The 14,771-nt window shown below is 28.8% G+C and overlaps 1 protein-coding gene and 1 long non-coding RNA gene across 2 annotated transcripts in view; one reads left to right on the top strand and one right to left on the bottom strand.

The window, feature by feature from the left end:
* Positions 1 to 10,037, bottom strand: part of haf (leucine-rich repeat and fibronectin type-III domain-containing protein hattifattener) — a 54,381-nt gene extending 44,344 nt beyond the window's left edge. Inside the window, exon 1 of the mRNA XM_080170585.1 lies at positions 9,864 to 10,037. The gene's annotated coding sequence lies outside the window, so the exon portion shown is untranslated. The remainder of the gene's footprint in view (positions 1 to 9,863) is intronic.
* LOC145327054 (uncharacterized) lies at positions 9,345 to 14,125 on the top strand. Its single transcript, XR_013882046.1, has 4 exons — positions 9,345 to 9,370; positions 12,971 to 13,094; positions 13,776 to 13,839; positions 14,073 to 14,125. It is a non-coding gene; the product is annotated as an uncharacterized LOC145327054 (long non-coding RNA).
* Positions 14,126 to 14,771: the final 646 nt, after the last annotated feature.

Genomic DNA, 14,771 nt, shown 5'->3' with positions numbered 1-14,771 from the left:
AAAAATATAAACAAGAATAGTATCAAAGTTAGGCAAGGTAGCATGACACTTTATTTTATAACGTCTTATAATCTTTCATTATGGTAGTAATTGATTTTAAGAATAATTGTACCTCTCTAAATATAAGAAGTAATAAGAAATAGAAATTTGCAATATTGAGAAAAATTGTTGAATAATTCTCATGGCTACTATCCCCTCCCCCCCCCCCCCCCCTTCTTCTAATCTGTCCCCGCACCCCACACCTGTTATGTTGCTCGCTATGAATCCTATAAATTATTGTTTTAATTTCATTTAGCCAGCAAGTTTTCAAAAATAATAGCTAAAGTCAAATCAAAATATTTTACCTTTTGAATTCAACCGTTTAGAATTTTAAAAATGCATAGATTAGAATACGAAAAGAATGATTATTTTTAAGTCCTCAACGTAACCCATAAAATCATTTAGTTCAAGTGAACTTTGGCTATAAGAAAAGGCTCTTTTTATATATTTTATTAACAGTAATGAACAAATACTGTCCAGATCTACTGGTTAACTGTTGTTTAAAACCACGGCCTTACGCCAACAAATATTTTGTCAGGGGAAAGCTAAAAATATTACCGTGTGTTTTCCCATAAAACTATCCTGTAAAAAGTATCCTAATTAGGAGGAATTTATCTTCTTGCCTGTTTGGATGTATCCTTAGGCTTAATCTTAGTTTTTTACATCTTAACAAGAACGATTACGTCCATCGGTATTGTAGCTTCTTTCAAACGCTACATAAACATAAAGGTACCTTCACCAATTTAATAAACATTAAAATTAGAATAGGCTTTTTAAAATGGTACAAGAAGTTTTTACAATGAGGCTTTGATTCCCTTACTAAGATATTTTTTTTAAAGGGATGAAAATCATTGAAAATCTTTTATGGTTAAAATAGTAAGAAGGCTAGAAGCTGTTTTTTGGTCAAAATTTAGTTTCTTTCTTTAGTTCTACATGAAAAAATCCCAGATTTTTTATTATTATAATTTACATCATTTTGGATATTGGTTGTCTATAGCAACTTATTTATTTTTTAAATGTTATGAACAAGCACGGTGTTATTTAAACCCTACCACGAGTTAAAATTATTTAAAGAATGAAAGCATAAAGTTTCTAAGAATTGAAATGCAAATTTATGCGGAAGACAAAAAATTGTCACCTTTGCTAATGGTTGTTGTCACTGAAAATTACAATATTCTAAAAAGATCACCTAGGGTCACTTCAAGCATTTTTACAGCAATACAAATTTTTGCATTTATAAGTTAAACATAGCATACTTTTGTGTTTATTTATATCTTTTTTTCTAAAATTATCGACAAATAAGATAAAAACATCCAGAAAAAAGTCTTTAAACGTAATTTAAGTTGCAATGCTCTAAATTCAATGAAAAAAAGAGTCAGCTCCAAAAACTATTTAACTCTAGAATTGGCACTGAGAAATGATTGTGAATTATTTATTTTTTGTAGGGTGTTAAAAAACCTTTTCGAAATTATTAAAAATGGGTACACATGTCTCAAATAAGTCTAGAAGATTTGATGAATAACGTAAATGGTTTAAAACTATTTTTGTTGTGTTAGTCAATAGTCAAAGTAGAATATACGCCTTTAGGTCATTTACATTTACATTATAATTTACAAGTTACACGTCTATTTTAGGGTTATACAAATTCAACGATATCTTAGTTCTAACAACGTTCATTTCTTTATTTTTATCCTTCTTAGGATTTTTAAAAGATTGTATTAATTCAGCAAAAAGGGCTTTACTGAGATTTTTATAATATTTATATTAACTTACCACAAAAGCAACTAAACTTGATAAATCAACATGTGAAATTGATTTACATTTGAAGTTAACATCCTTTGGAATTAAAATTAGATTTTAAAGCATAACGGATGACAAACAAGCTGATGAATTAAGAAAAATCTAAAAAACGTTTTTAGCTGTGCTAAATTATCTTGGAAACATTAAATAAAACCATTGATGACATTGGACTGTGAATTACACTAGTATCCCAAAGTTTTAAAACTACGTTATTTATTAGTTGGCTCGAAAACTTTAGATACTTTAAAAAAAATTTATTTGTTGGTTCCAAACTATAAGTGTCAAAACTTTTCAACTAATAATTTTAAACTAAAAAGGGGTAATTTTGTTTATAAATATTGGGTTTTTGTTTTAAATTATTTTTCCGACAAATCTAAAGGAAGTTTTATGGGAGGTGGTTGAAGGGGGGGCTGATAGAACAGGAGTAAGCTATAGCCCTCACCAGGACACACTGCAAAGTTTTTCTGAAAAAGTAAGATCTAACACCTAAAGCTGGCCACAACTCATTACAATTTTAAATTTCTTACTGTACTTTGTAAGATTGTCGATGTTGCTTTGTTTATATTTTTTTCCTTGTTTTATTGTAAATAATTTTGGGTTTAAATGTATGACGACTCTTGAAAGGTGTTTGTAATTAATTTAAATAGTTTGGGCATATACGGAAGTAATTATGTCGACCTAGTGCCGGATTCTAAAGTTAAAAGTCATACATAATACAATTACAGCACGTTAACAGTCAAATAAAAGCAAGCAAAACTTAATTGTTTTGTAAGTAGCACAGTTAATATAAATCCTAAGGAAAATCAAGAAAATGAATAAATTTGTTGGGTAATATCCAAGCTTTTTTTATCAAACCTTTGTAAAGTTTGGTTAAAGACCAGTACATTAAGAAAAACTTATTAAAACTATTAAGTGCGTAAAGACACAAACAAAATATTAAACATATTGTTTCATTAATGCGAAATATTTTCTGTATTTTTATTATAAAAAAAAAATCCAAAAAATATTATAGTTTATTTCATGTTCTTTGTAATTATATTGAAATAAATTAATTTATAAATTAAAATTAATTAAAAGACTGTATTAGTAACAAGCTCAGAGCAATGGAAATCCTAAGGAAGGCGCACTTCTAAAGTACTACAGTAATTCTAATGTAGCAAAAAATTAAAGAAACGGATAGATAATATATTTGTAGATATTATGGGGTTAAATGATTTTGAGTCGTGGAAACAAATTGCTAACACCTACTCGTGTAGTTACTATCTACATATGGCATGAATGCAGGGGTATATAATCGATAATTTCAGCCTTTTGACAACATGTATTCTTCCTTTGTGTTAAAATAAATACTAAAAGGCATAAAATAAAAGATGTTATGGTGGACAATGACATATTATTGACATGTCGTTTTCCTAATCACATTTTTAGTGTAAGTTTTTTTTAGGGCATAGTCACTTTCGTGATATCGCCTCTTAAGGAACGTTTCGTCGTATTTTGACAGTAGCTTTTCTCCTAATTCCAGCGGGGGTGATCTAACCCTGCTGGGCAATCACCTAACCTATCCTAAAATAACCTATCAAAAGCTACTGACAAATATGACGAAACTCCCCTTAAGAGGCGTTGTCAAGAAGGGACTATACCGTTCTTTTGGTATTAAATAAAATAACTCATTGCTGGTAAATAACCGAAAAAGTATTATTCGTATAGTGTCATAACAAAGGTCTTATGATCATATATGTAGCTATACCTTTAAATCATTCAATTTAAATGCAATTTTTACGTTTTTGTAAACAAAGTATAGATATTTTGATCAAATACATTTTTAAAATAATTCTTTTAAGTTTATAATGACTTCTAAAGTTATTTTAAAGACCAATTGTTTAAAAATGTTTAACATCATTAGATGTGTTATAATGAACATTTATAAATTATTTGGTTACTTCAAACCAGCTTCATTATCATCATTTTTGACACTTTTTCATTTTGTAATTCTAAATCTACTTATTTTAAAACTATCCTTTTTTAACATAAGCATAAAAGTAAGTCAAACTTAGGGGTTAAAAGTATGCAATCCTAATATAAAAGTAACGAAGGATGTTGCTAACAACTGAACTGATATGGTTCTTCTTTTGTTTTTCATAGGTCCAAGGAAAGTTAATAACTATTTTGGGAGTGGAAACTACCACCCTCCCAAAATTTGCCCCCCCCCCAAGCTCAAAAAATCTTAGCCGCTAGTATTTATATAATCTAATAATTTGGTTTAGAATTGTTTGCTTTAAAAAAAAATGCGAGTACGGTGTCAAATGTTCTAGTCAAGCAATTTTTTGATTGCAGGACCTTTGTCTTGAATTCCTAACTTCATTTTTCATGCATTAAGTTTGTTTGTGGGCCAAGGAATTATCCTTGTTCCTACCAATATTGTCACTCATCTGACATTGTAATGTTGTAATAAGAATCAGCTTTTATAATCCTATGTTTGAGACTCAAACAAAAAACCACTTATTTAACAATTAGTTTGAGATCAATTGAAACATGAAAATAACAAAACATATATCATTTTAAATTAAACTAATATTGAAATTATACAAAATTGTATTAAATTACTACAATGCATTAAAAGCCTTGAAGATGACCTTATAATTCTTGAAAGCGTGGAATTTAGATAGACTACAGTATATTTGTGCGCTTAGTTTACAATTATCTTTCATGTCTTTTACTTGAAATACCTTTTAAAGTCTTTTTAGATAATAATTCAAAAATTTTCATTTTCATCATTTGACTTTTTGGTAATATTAATTTTACCCTAATACAAAGGGGCTTCGTCCAAAAAAGTAAAAGCTAGAGCCCCTACACCACTCAATATTTTGAAGAAAATTTTTTTTTTGAATAAAACATTAAAAGGAAAAATTTATTTTATAGTGTGATTTTTCCTCCCACAATATTCCTCAAAATCTCCCTGGAGAAAGATTCTCTGTTTAGGACAATATTATCGATCTAACAGCAGTTGGCCAGATCTTGTGGTATAAGCAAACATAAAGATTATACAAGAAATTGTAAATGTTTATGTGTATTACATGAATAAGTATTTAAATTAGCTGAAATATTACAAAATTTTAAGGAAGAAAATAAAAGTATACCTACTGTTTTACATTTTAATAAATATTTTAAAAGAAGTTTTTTTTCATCTACCTATATTACAATAGCTTTAGTACATAATAAATCTCTCATATCCCTTACTGCCTAAGTTGCGCGTTTTATGACATTGGTCAGTTTTATGAAATATTTAAATGTTATACTAATACTGAGTCATATGGCTGTTCTTTGTACATTAAACATATTCAGAATATAAATTAAGAACTAATTTTTTTAAACATACCAGTCTTAAAACATGTAAACCAGAATTAGAAAAAGGAGGAAAAAGGAATTCGTTTTTACTTGGATTAAAGTTGATTCTTTAGATTAGCTGCGCACACATTGCTATTTTAGTCTTTGTTATTCTTGTAAAATATTGGTATACTTTACATGAGCTTGTCATATTTTTTGTAACCTTAATCTTGAAAGGAACAAAACAGTTACCTACAAACAAAATATTATCAAAAAGAACTAAATATGGTGGAAACAAGGATGAAAACAGTATAAAGCAACAGTATAAAAAATCTACTAAAAGTAAATCAACTTAAAGTGAGCACTTTTATTTAACATTGAAGAAAGTGAATATTATTTAAATTAAGAACAAAATTTTTACGGGCGGAATATACTATACCCAAGTGTAAAAATGTTTTGCTTAAAAATGCCTAATAATGGTTAAGTTATTCTATGCATTGGGCAGCATAGAGCTTATAAAAGTTTTTTTCCCCATGCAAATAGTAATATTCTATTTAAATCATTTCAACTTTGCTGATAACATTCTTCCACCACCCTCATCGGTTTTGTGGCTTTCATTCAGGACTTGTCATTTTTCTTTAAGTAGATCTATTTTCAAATCTTAATGGCCTAAAACCTGCCATCCCAGAATAGTATACTTGTTGCAAGGACAAGCAACTGACATCTTTACCCTTTTCAATTTTAGTAACAAGTACTATATAATTGTAAATAGATGTCCAAAATTATCTCGGCATGTATTAAAGAAAGACGGGTAATTTTTTTTGTAAAAATATTATTTCTTTAAATCTCTTATTCCCAAAAAAAATAAGTATTTCGATAAATTTGCTTTAATTATATTTACTGTCATATTTCACGGGGAAAAATATGATTGATATGTTCGTTATTAAAACCGCATTATTTTAGGTCCCAGAAAATAGGTCATTTTTGTAACAAAATGATAACAAAAAGAGGATATTACATAAACTTTTCATAACTTAAAAATGTATTTGTTTGAAAAGATTAAATGAAAACTTGCAACTTTAAATATAATATTAAGTAAAAGGAAATGAAACTGTGAAACAGATTATTTTTGCTTGTGTACTTTTTGAACTGCATTAATTGATGTAAAAAAAGTTTTTATTTGATTTAATGTAGGTTTTTTTTCTAACATACATAAAATAAAACTATAATTCAAAGTAAAAAGATGTCTATCTGTTTGTCCGTCGCTAATCACTAGTAGTATGGGTATCTACTTTTCAGTTAATATTTTTAAAAAATTTTATATGTCCCCTAGATTAAATCATTCACATACATTTTTGGCTCTTTTTTGTTAAAATATACTCAATTCTTATGGATCCGAGATGGTAGAGGTGACACCGCAAATAAGTTTAAATATTACGAACGTCCCTTACAATAAAAAAGGTTATTTGAAAAAAAGTATTTTATATTAGAATTTTAGAAAGTCTAGCTACGTTGGTATTTGATATGAGAGTTCATATTAAAATATTTCTACTTAGGCGATGAAAGTTAAGAAATGGGGAGGGAAATCAAAAGAGGGTAGTTGCCTAAGATTAGGCCCATCAAACAAGGATGACCACATCTTTATCATCAAGACTTATTATTTCAAAATGCCTACACATAATTGGTTAATTGATTTTAATTTAAAGTTTATTGTATTCATACAAGATTTATATTTTTCTCTTTTTTTCAATGGCAAAATTATCTTTTCACTTATAGACTGATCGAACGTAAAATAAATGTAGAGAAGCTTTATTCCGGATAAAAGTAATTTTGTTAACAAGACACAGCGCGCAGTACGTTCATAAGTTGTTCATTTACAGTTTAGTGGATGGAATCAGTATTAAATCACAATGGACTCAACAATGAATTTCATTCAGAGTTTTTCAAGTTTTAAGGATCTAAACTTATCTTGATTATCAAACCTTATACCTCATATTGCGTTGCAAAAATGGCCTAAATCCTGCCCAGATCCACTACCTTTTTATTGTCGTCTACGAGATCTTAATAGTCACAATTACCATTTTAAGTTCATAAGCAGATTTATATACATCCAAAAAATAATGAATTAGCCTTTTTAACCATATTTTTGAAAAAAACGAACTTTTTGGCGTTAGAAAATAAATTTAAATTTTGTCCTTAATTGTTGCATTGTGAACTGCCCAGTATATCCTTCTTACTTTAGCTTCTAACATTCGTGGTTTCTCCTTTCATAGTTTCTCTAAGTTATAACAACTACGGGAAAGTTTCCCTGCCTGAACTACCACTGCACTGTTCGTCTGTTTGCCCATTTAAAGTTCTTACATTTCTGCAAATGTATTATATTAGCAGAAAATATTAATAAAAAATTATAAGAAGATTTATGGTTGTTTGAGTTATTAACTTGTCAAAATTTTTTTTTGTTTGTTCATTAAGATCTCAATGACCATTAAACTGATTGAGTTCCCAAAAAAGTATATTTTATTTATAGATTTAATGATAATGTAATTTTGGATATTTTCAGTTCCCTTCCTATCCCTTCGTATAGATGTTAGGGATGCAGCTGCTTGCAACATTAAGTTCAAAGATATAATTTAATTATTAAAATTGTATATGTATGTTCTTTACTTTATATTGGACATAATGTCGACGTTGATATAGGAAAAGTTAGCAAGTTTGTGTGGTTTTGTATAAGATCTGCCTATTTTCACTCAACACAGTTATGTTACCTATTAACTTATCTGCATCTCTTTAACTCCCCCCCCCCCCCCCCACATACCATATTTCTCTTTCTCGCTCTCTCTCTCTCTCTCTCTCTCTCTCTCTCTCTCTCTCTCTCTCTCTCTCTCTCTCTCTCTCATATATGTTAGGCATAGATGGACAAATGGATGATGGAAAAATTTTGCTTGGGCCCTAACAAGTAACCGGATCAAGTCAATTTTTTTTAAAATAGCGAATAAAATATATTATATAGCCTGTTTGTCGGTCAGTCCGTATAAACTGTAAAACACTTTATCTGTGTTATTAAATAGGTAAAATGCTTCGTTGAGTAAAAATATATTTAAAAATCTTAGATTTATCATTTAAAAGCTTAAAATAAAAATAAAATTAATAGAAAACTTTATATTTAAGCCATCTTCCCTAAAATAGAACAAAATTTTGAAAAATGTTTTTAATTATTTAAATAAAATTTCAATTACTTTTGTAAATTTAAAACTTTAATTTTATAAGATGTTTATATTCTTCAACTTAAATGATTTAAACAAGGATTATAATATTTCTTTTTATATTTCTGAAGAATTTATTTTTGGATATGTAATGCATTATTTATGATGAAAATATAGAGAAGCTTTGTATGTGACATAATTGTTAAATGTGGGATTATAACAGAGACCAAGAAATTATCTGGTGGCTTCAGTATCGGAATATTTTCCCCCCCTACAGCTAAATACAAATAGACTCGATTATTGAGGATTCAGCTTTCAGATTATAATCATACAAATTTCTTTATTAACACTTTATTTCATTCGTATTTATGTATCTTCATAACAAACATAAGTGACTTATTCTTTCTCACATACTAGCGGCTGCGCTCCTAGAAGACTCTTAAAGGTGGGGGGAAGTCGATCCTCTCCCCTTTTTCATAAAAAGTTTTAAAAGAAAAAAGAATTTTTTTTGGGTTGGGGTGGAGTGGTAATTTTTCATATTATGCCGTCATACGATAGAATAGCTAATGGGTTTCCAGTATACTCTGTAATTGACTAACAATGGTAAAATGTAAGCTGGCCTCTCATTGGTTATTTTATCGATGCTGTGAGTATTGGTGCAAAAAATATGACGTAACAAAAAAAATAGCCAATGAGAGGCCGTTATTGACCAATGGCGGCAATGGTAGTGGACTCTCATTGGCTAATTTTTTTTGTTACGTCATATTTTTTGCACCAATACTAACAGCATCTATTTTATCGTATGACGTCATAATCTATATGGAGGGACTTTAATCATCTTCTTAAAATTGTTTTGATGCTATTTAAAGTAACAGAGGCAAGGGGCGATTTCTCTTAGAAAAGTGATTGTATCCTCCCCCAAAATAGTAAAAAACCTTCCAAGGACCAATGTGAAGCTACACTGTGAAGGAGAAACATATGTATCTGTTCAGCGATATCATTCGGTACACACAGACAATTAAAATGGAGTTACATATTTCATTAAACATATTCCTATTCCAATAATTAATAGTTAAATATGAAGCTTCTATAAATGAAAACCTCAAAGTTTAAAAGTTCTTTAAAACATGCTGAAGTTTACTTAAATTTTACAGCGTCAATTTAACAGAAAAAGGATTAACACTATTTTACTCCTGACGAAAAAAAAACTAATTAAACGAGAATTTGTATTTGTAAAGTTTAATATGTTTAAAATCCCTTTATTAATATCTAATTAAAACAGCTTTTAGAACTACTAAAGAAAAATATAAAAGACGACAAAATATTTTTTTAAAAAGATAATCATGAAGGGTATTTCTCCCCCTCCCCACGTAACCTATGTAATAGGTTGTCTTCTAATGTACTCTAAACAAAATAGCTCCAATCTTACCCTTGGCTAACCCTGAAATACTTTATTAATAGGATAAAAAAAAATTTTAAAAATGAAAATAATCTTACCATGATTAAAAATCTTTTAAATACTAAAGAACACTTTTTATTTCACTTTAAAAGTTAGTACAAAGTTCACTAATTTTCCAATACAAATTCACTTGTTTTAGACTTTTTAAAAACAAATCTTTGATGAGAGTTTTACTTTGAAAATAGTAAGGACAGATCTTTGCGGTTTCAGAGGCCGGCTCCGACTGACATGTGGGAGTGTGCGCGTTTGTGTGTGTGTGTGTGTGTGTGTGTGTGTGTGTACATGCGTGTGAGTGTGTGTACCGTACCATCTGTTGCATGTATATGTATGGTTCGCACCTACAACACTATAGAACACTGTAAAATAATTTCCCGTTCATAGACTTAACTATAAGAAAATTTATAATATAAACTTATAAATCAAAGATCAATGTTTTAATAGTAATATGTTTCGTTAAACAATGCCATATAGAACTCTAAATATATGATAATGGCTAATAAGCTATCACATATAAATAAAAAAAGTTATAAAAAACATAGAATTTTAGAGTATTGGTTCCTTAAGTAAGAAAGTTAAATTTTGAAGTAGCACTTGTATGTACATATTACATTGTCCTGCTTTTAAATTGTTTTTAATTGTGAAGAAATAAACCATAAAACAATAATTGATTATTATCATAGTATTAAAAAAACGATGGTAATATGAGCCAGACAACGAAAATCTATTTAAAATCTAAGTTTTTATGTTAATAAGATAACAGTACAAAGTTCAACTGTAAAAGCCACGTAAAGAAACACATCTAATTTTTTAAAATGTTTAATTTTTCATCAGATAGAGTAAACTTAATCTACATGTATACATATAAATCTTTAACTTAAGCATAAATCCATTTCTAAATTAAGAAAACATCCTTTTATAAATTTACATAACCAACCTCACAAGAAATTTCTTGGCACTTTCTCTTTAACTGTTGCTGGATCACTTTCAAATTTTAAAACTTTTTAAGGGCGAAGCTTTTCTATATTTTTGGTCGGTTTGTCCGTCCGTAACGGTTACCTTTATTGTGTAACATTTAGCTGTTTTTGTTAATTGTAAAATGTTGATTTTTAACCTTTTTAACAACATTTTTTTATGTGATGTAATTATCTTATTTATCTAATTTTTGGAATACTGATTCCTGTTACATCAAGATACAAAGTAATAAGGGAAGCATCTTTATAATCAAGTCTTATATTTGTAAATATATCCTTTAACAGTATCCTGTATCTAATCAGTTTTTCAACAAGTTTTATTACAATTTTGTAAAACTTAAGCATCTATATTCTTCTTATTCAGTTCTGACACTTACAAGTGTTAATATTCTTTTGTTCTGCAGGATTAGAACTCTCTCCACAACCAATATTGTAAAGTTGAAAATGTGAAGAGATAGTTTTTTATGCACTTCAAGTCGGTTTTTAGGGATTATACCATTTTCTTAATCTGAAATAATGGATAAATACGACACCTACATGTTTTATAGAAAATACAGGGTGTAGTATTAATTTATCCACATGATTAAAAGGAGTTGACGTACTTTCATTTAAGATTATATTCTTCTAAACAGGTATAATCATATTGTAAAAAGTAGTAAGAGTTTTTTTATCTTAAGCTTAAGATCTCAATAACTACCAATCTGATTGGGTTCTAGATTTACAGTTATAGTTATACAGTAAAAACAGAATTTTGTTATGCAATTGATTAATAATTAAATTTTGTTAAAACTGAAATTTACATAAAAAAACTTACCCTGTAGTAAAATTTAACTAAAAATAAGTAAAAATATAAATAAAACAACGTCACAGTGTAAGAAAATATATAAAAGTATCTTTTTTATTAGATGACATAAAGAGAGAGAGAGAGAGAGAGAGAGAGAGAGAGAGAGAGAGAGAGAGAGAGAGAGAGAGAGAGAGAGAGAGAGAGAGAGAGAGAGATACTAAAGGTATGTAAGGGTGGTGAGTAAGAGAAGTAAAATTTTTGTCAGTTATGATTTTACTACGAAGATTAACATTTAGGTTAGTTTTAATTAAACCATTTTTACCTAAAAGATTATACACTGAATTAAATGTGGAAACAAAAAGCCCTTAACAATTGGGAAGAAGAAGGTTTTTGTCTGTAGCTTAACATTTTAATAACTACTGAACCGATTAAGCTCTACATTTTGTGGAAGCTTCTGTCCGTTTATCTCTGATTAAAGTTTAAGATCTCGGTAACTGCTGAACCAATTGGGCTCTACTCTTCAAGGAATATACTTAGTGGTTCGTTGTTTGTTTTAAGCTATATTCTTGGGGAGGGGAACCTTACCCCCCCAAAAAAAAAGTTTTTTCCTCTTTAAAAAAGCAAAAAATAATTGTAAGCAAAAAGTAATTGCTGAACCAATTGGGTTCTACTCTTCAAAGAATATAGGTATTGGTCTAGTTGTGGATTTTAGGTATTTCCTCTCCCGTAGAAAAATGAAAAAAAATAAATTTTTGCTTTGAAAACTAAAATTGGAAGGTGGGCTACCGATTCCCCCCCTTCTTCCATCAAGTGTCCCTAGGGGCGTAGCCAGTGGTGGTAAGTGACATCATTAGCCGCGTGGGAAAAAAAACCTGGCAAGCCACACAATAAAACTTACTTTAAGCAGCGCGGCTTCGTGAGCCACCAAACAAAAAATTAATGTCATTCGCAAAGCTTACAAAGCCAACTATTAAGTATTAACCTCACTTAGCTGCAACCTTGTATTCAGCCGCAGCCGTACGGCTGTATGCGCAGCTGTCGACTTTTGAAAAAAGTAATCAAATCAAATGAAAACAGAATTTTTGATAGAAATAATATTTTGTCTCGTCTATATGATTTACTTAATACATAAAAAAGATTATTTTACTAAAAGATTTATTTCCACATACCATAAGTAAACCTAGTTTAGACAACTTGTATTGTACTGTTTATTTTCACACATTCTTTCCTTCTAGATATCAATAAAGAAAATTGTACAATATTTAATGTTAAATGGTCTTTAATTTTTGGATGGCAGAAAAGTTAAAGGAAATAAGATTAAAACACAATATGATTATGTATATGGACATCTTTTTATGGTAATACTTAATTTTTTTTATTGTATGTTTAGAAAATGGTTTCTACTATTTCTGTTGATAAATCCTGTGTATTTACTGCCCGTACCTGGACCTAGGCCAGAACCGGTTTTACCAACAGTGGCTCAAGGAATAATTTTTGCTCTTACATTTTTTAAAGTAAGTTTTAAAAGACAATTTTAATAACCGTGCGGGTAAGATCAGTAAAATGTAATTATTACATATAATTTTTAAGACCTTGAAAGTACAAATGGACAAGTAATTAGACAGAAAGCCATATTCATAACATAATCTAGATGAAGTTCTAAATTATATTGGCCTTTTTCAAACTTTGAAATTCACAAAAATATTGGCATTAATCTACTATGATATTAAATAAATATTTAATGTAATTTGAATAGATATAATTTTTTAGTGAATAATTTTTCATGTGGTGTAATTTTTAAAAGCGAAGCTTTTCTATAATTTGAGTCGGTACGTCCGTGCATCCGTCTTATTCAATGATTTTTGGAATACTGATTCCTTTTACCACAAAGTACAATGTATAAGCGAAGCATCTCTATAATCAATTCCTAAAAATCTAAGTATGTCCTTAAATAATATCCTGTATTCAAGAAGTTTTATAAAAAAAATACTTACAATTTTGTTTAGACTTATTGTAAATATTTTGCTTATTCAATTTTGACACTCTACAAGTGTAAATGTTCGTTTGTACTACCGTTTCAGTGCTTCGCTTTCATGGATGTTGTCATACTTGTTAATAAAAAAAATTAAGCCTAACATTTATTTATATTTTTTTCCCCTGACAATTTATGAATAAACCTTATATTTATATTTCAGGCAGGTCTTGTGGCTTATGCTGTACAAAATTCTGATAATCAAAATCATGTTTTTCCAGAAGAAGGTAATATGTATTTCTTATCGCATCTTATTATAGACAGCTGTCACTGGATAATAAAATGAAATCATCAGATGAATTCCAGTTTTGTTATCCCCGAGAGGGCGAAGGCCGAGGCTAATTGAATTAAAATTGACAATTAGGAATATGAGAATCGGATGTTTGATATTTTACCGTATTTTACCGTCTGTATGTATATTATACCAAGTGATCAAAATCATAAAAGATTTTTATTTCAGAGATTATTACTGAATCAATATTAACATCAACATTTTCGGACAGTGGAACTTAAATTTTTAATATAATATAATTTTATATAAATAAAGTATTCAATTATTTTTGTTTTTTTGTTATTGATGATACTCTAGAAGCTTCTTGTGTTGGTTGTAGATTAAAGCAGGGATTTAAGGAAAATACAATGGATGATTAATGTACAATAAACACCCAATTATTATGAACAAAATTACTCCTTAAATAGACTAAATTTGACACTGCTACACGATTTTACAGCATACTTCTTTATTCGATGGCCCTACCAGTGTATTTAAAAATTGTGGAATCTTTTATTTTTTTCAATCCTTATCTTAAAAAGATAAATATTAAAATGATAAAATAACTTTAATAATACAGAATAGTGTATCTCTAAACATTATGTATTGAAAGGATGATTATGACCATAGTTAACGCAGCAATAACAAAGGTAATGATAAAACATCCATGAGTAGCAAAGCAGAAACATCATCGTCGGAAAAACGGACTGATGATTTTCAGTTTGGTATTGAAAAAAGATAAAAAAGATTTACAAAAAGTATGAAATCACGAAATTATTAAATATAAATTTGTCTTTTATAGCATGACCGACAAACCGACGGATAAAGTTAATTATATACTGGATGCTCTATGGTACAGAGAATCTTTCAAATAATTTCACGAGATTT

Source organism: Acartia tonsa, chromosome 1, assembly GCF_053477335.1.
Source record: "Acartia tonsa isolate MP-2025a chromosome 1, ASM5347733v1, whole genome shotgun sequence".
Taxonomy (NCBI): domain Eukaryota; kingdom Metazoa; phylum Arthropoda; class Copepoda; order Calanoida; family Acartiidae; genus Acartia; species Acartia tonsa.
This window is presented reverse-complemented; position numbering and strand designations above follow the sequence as displayed.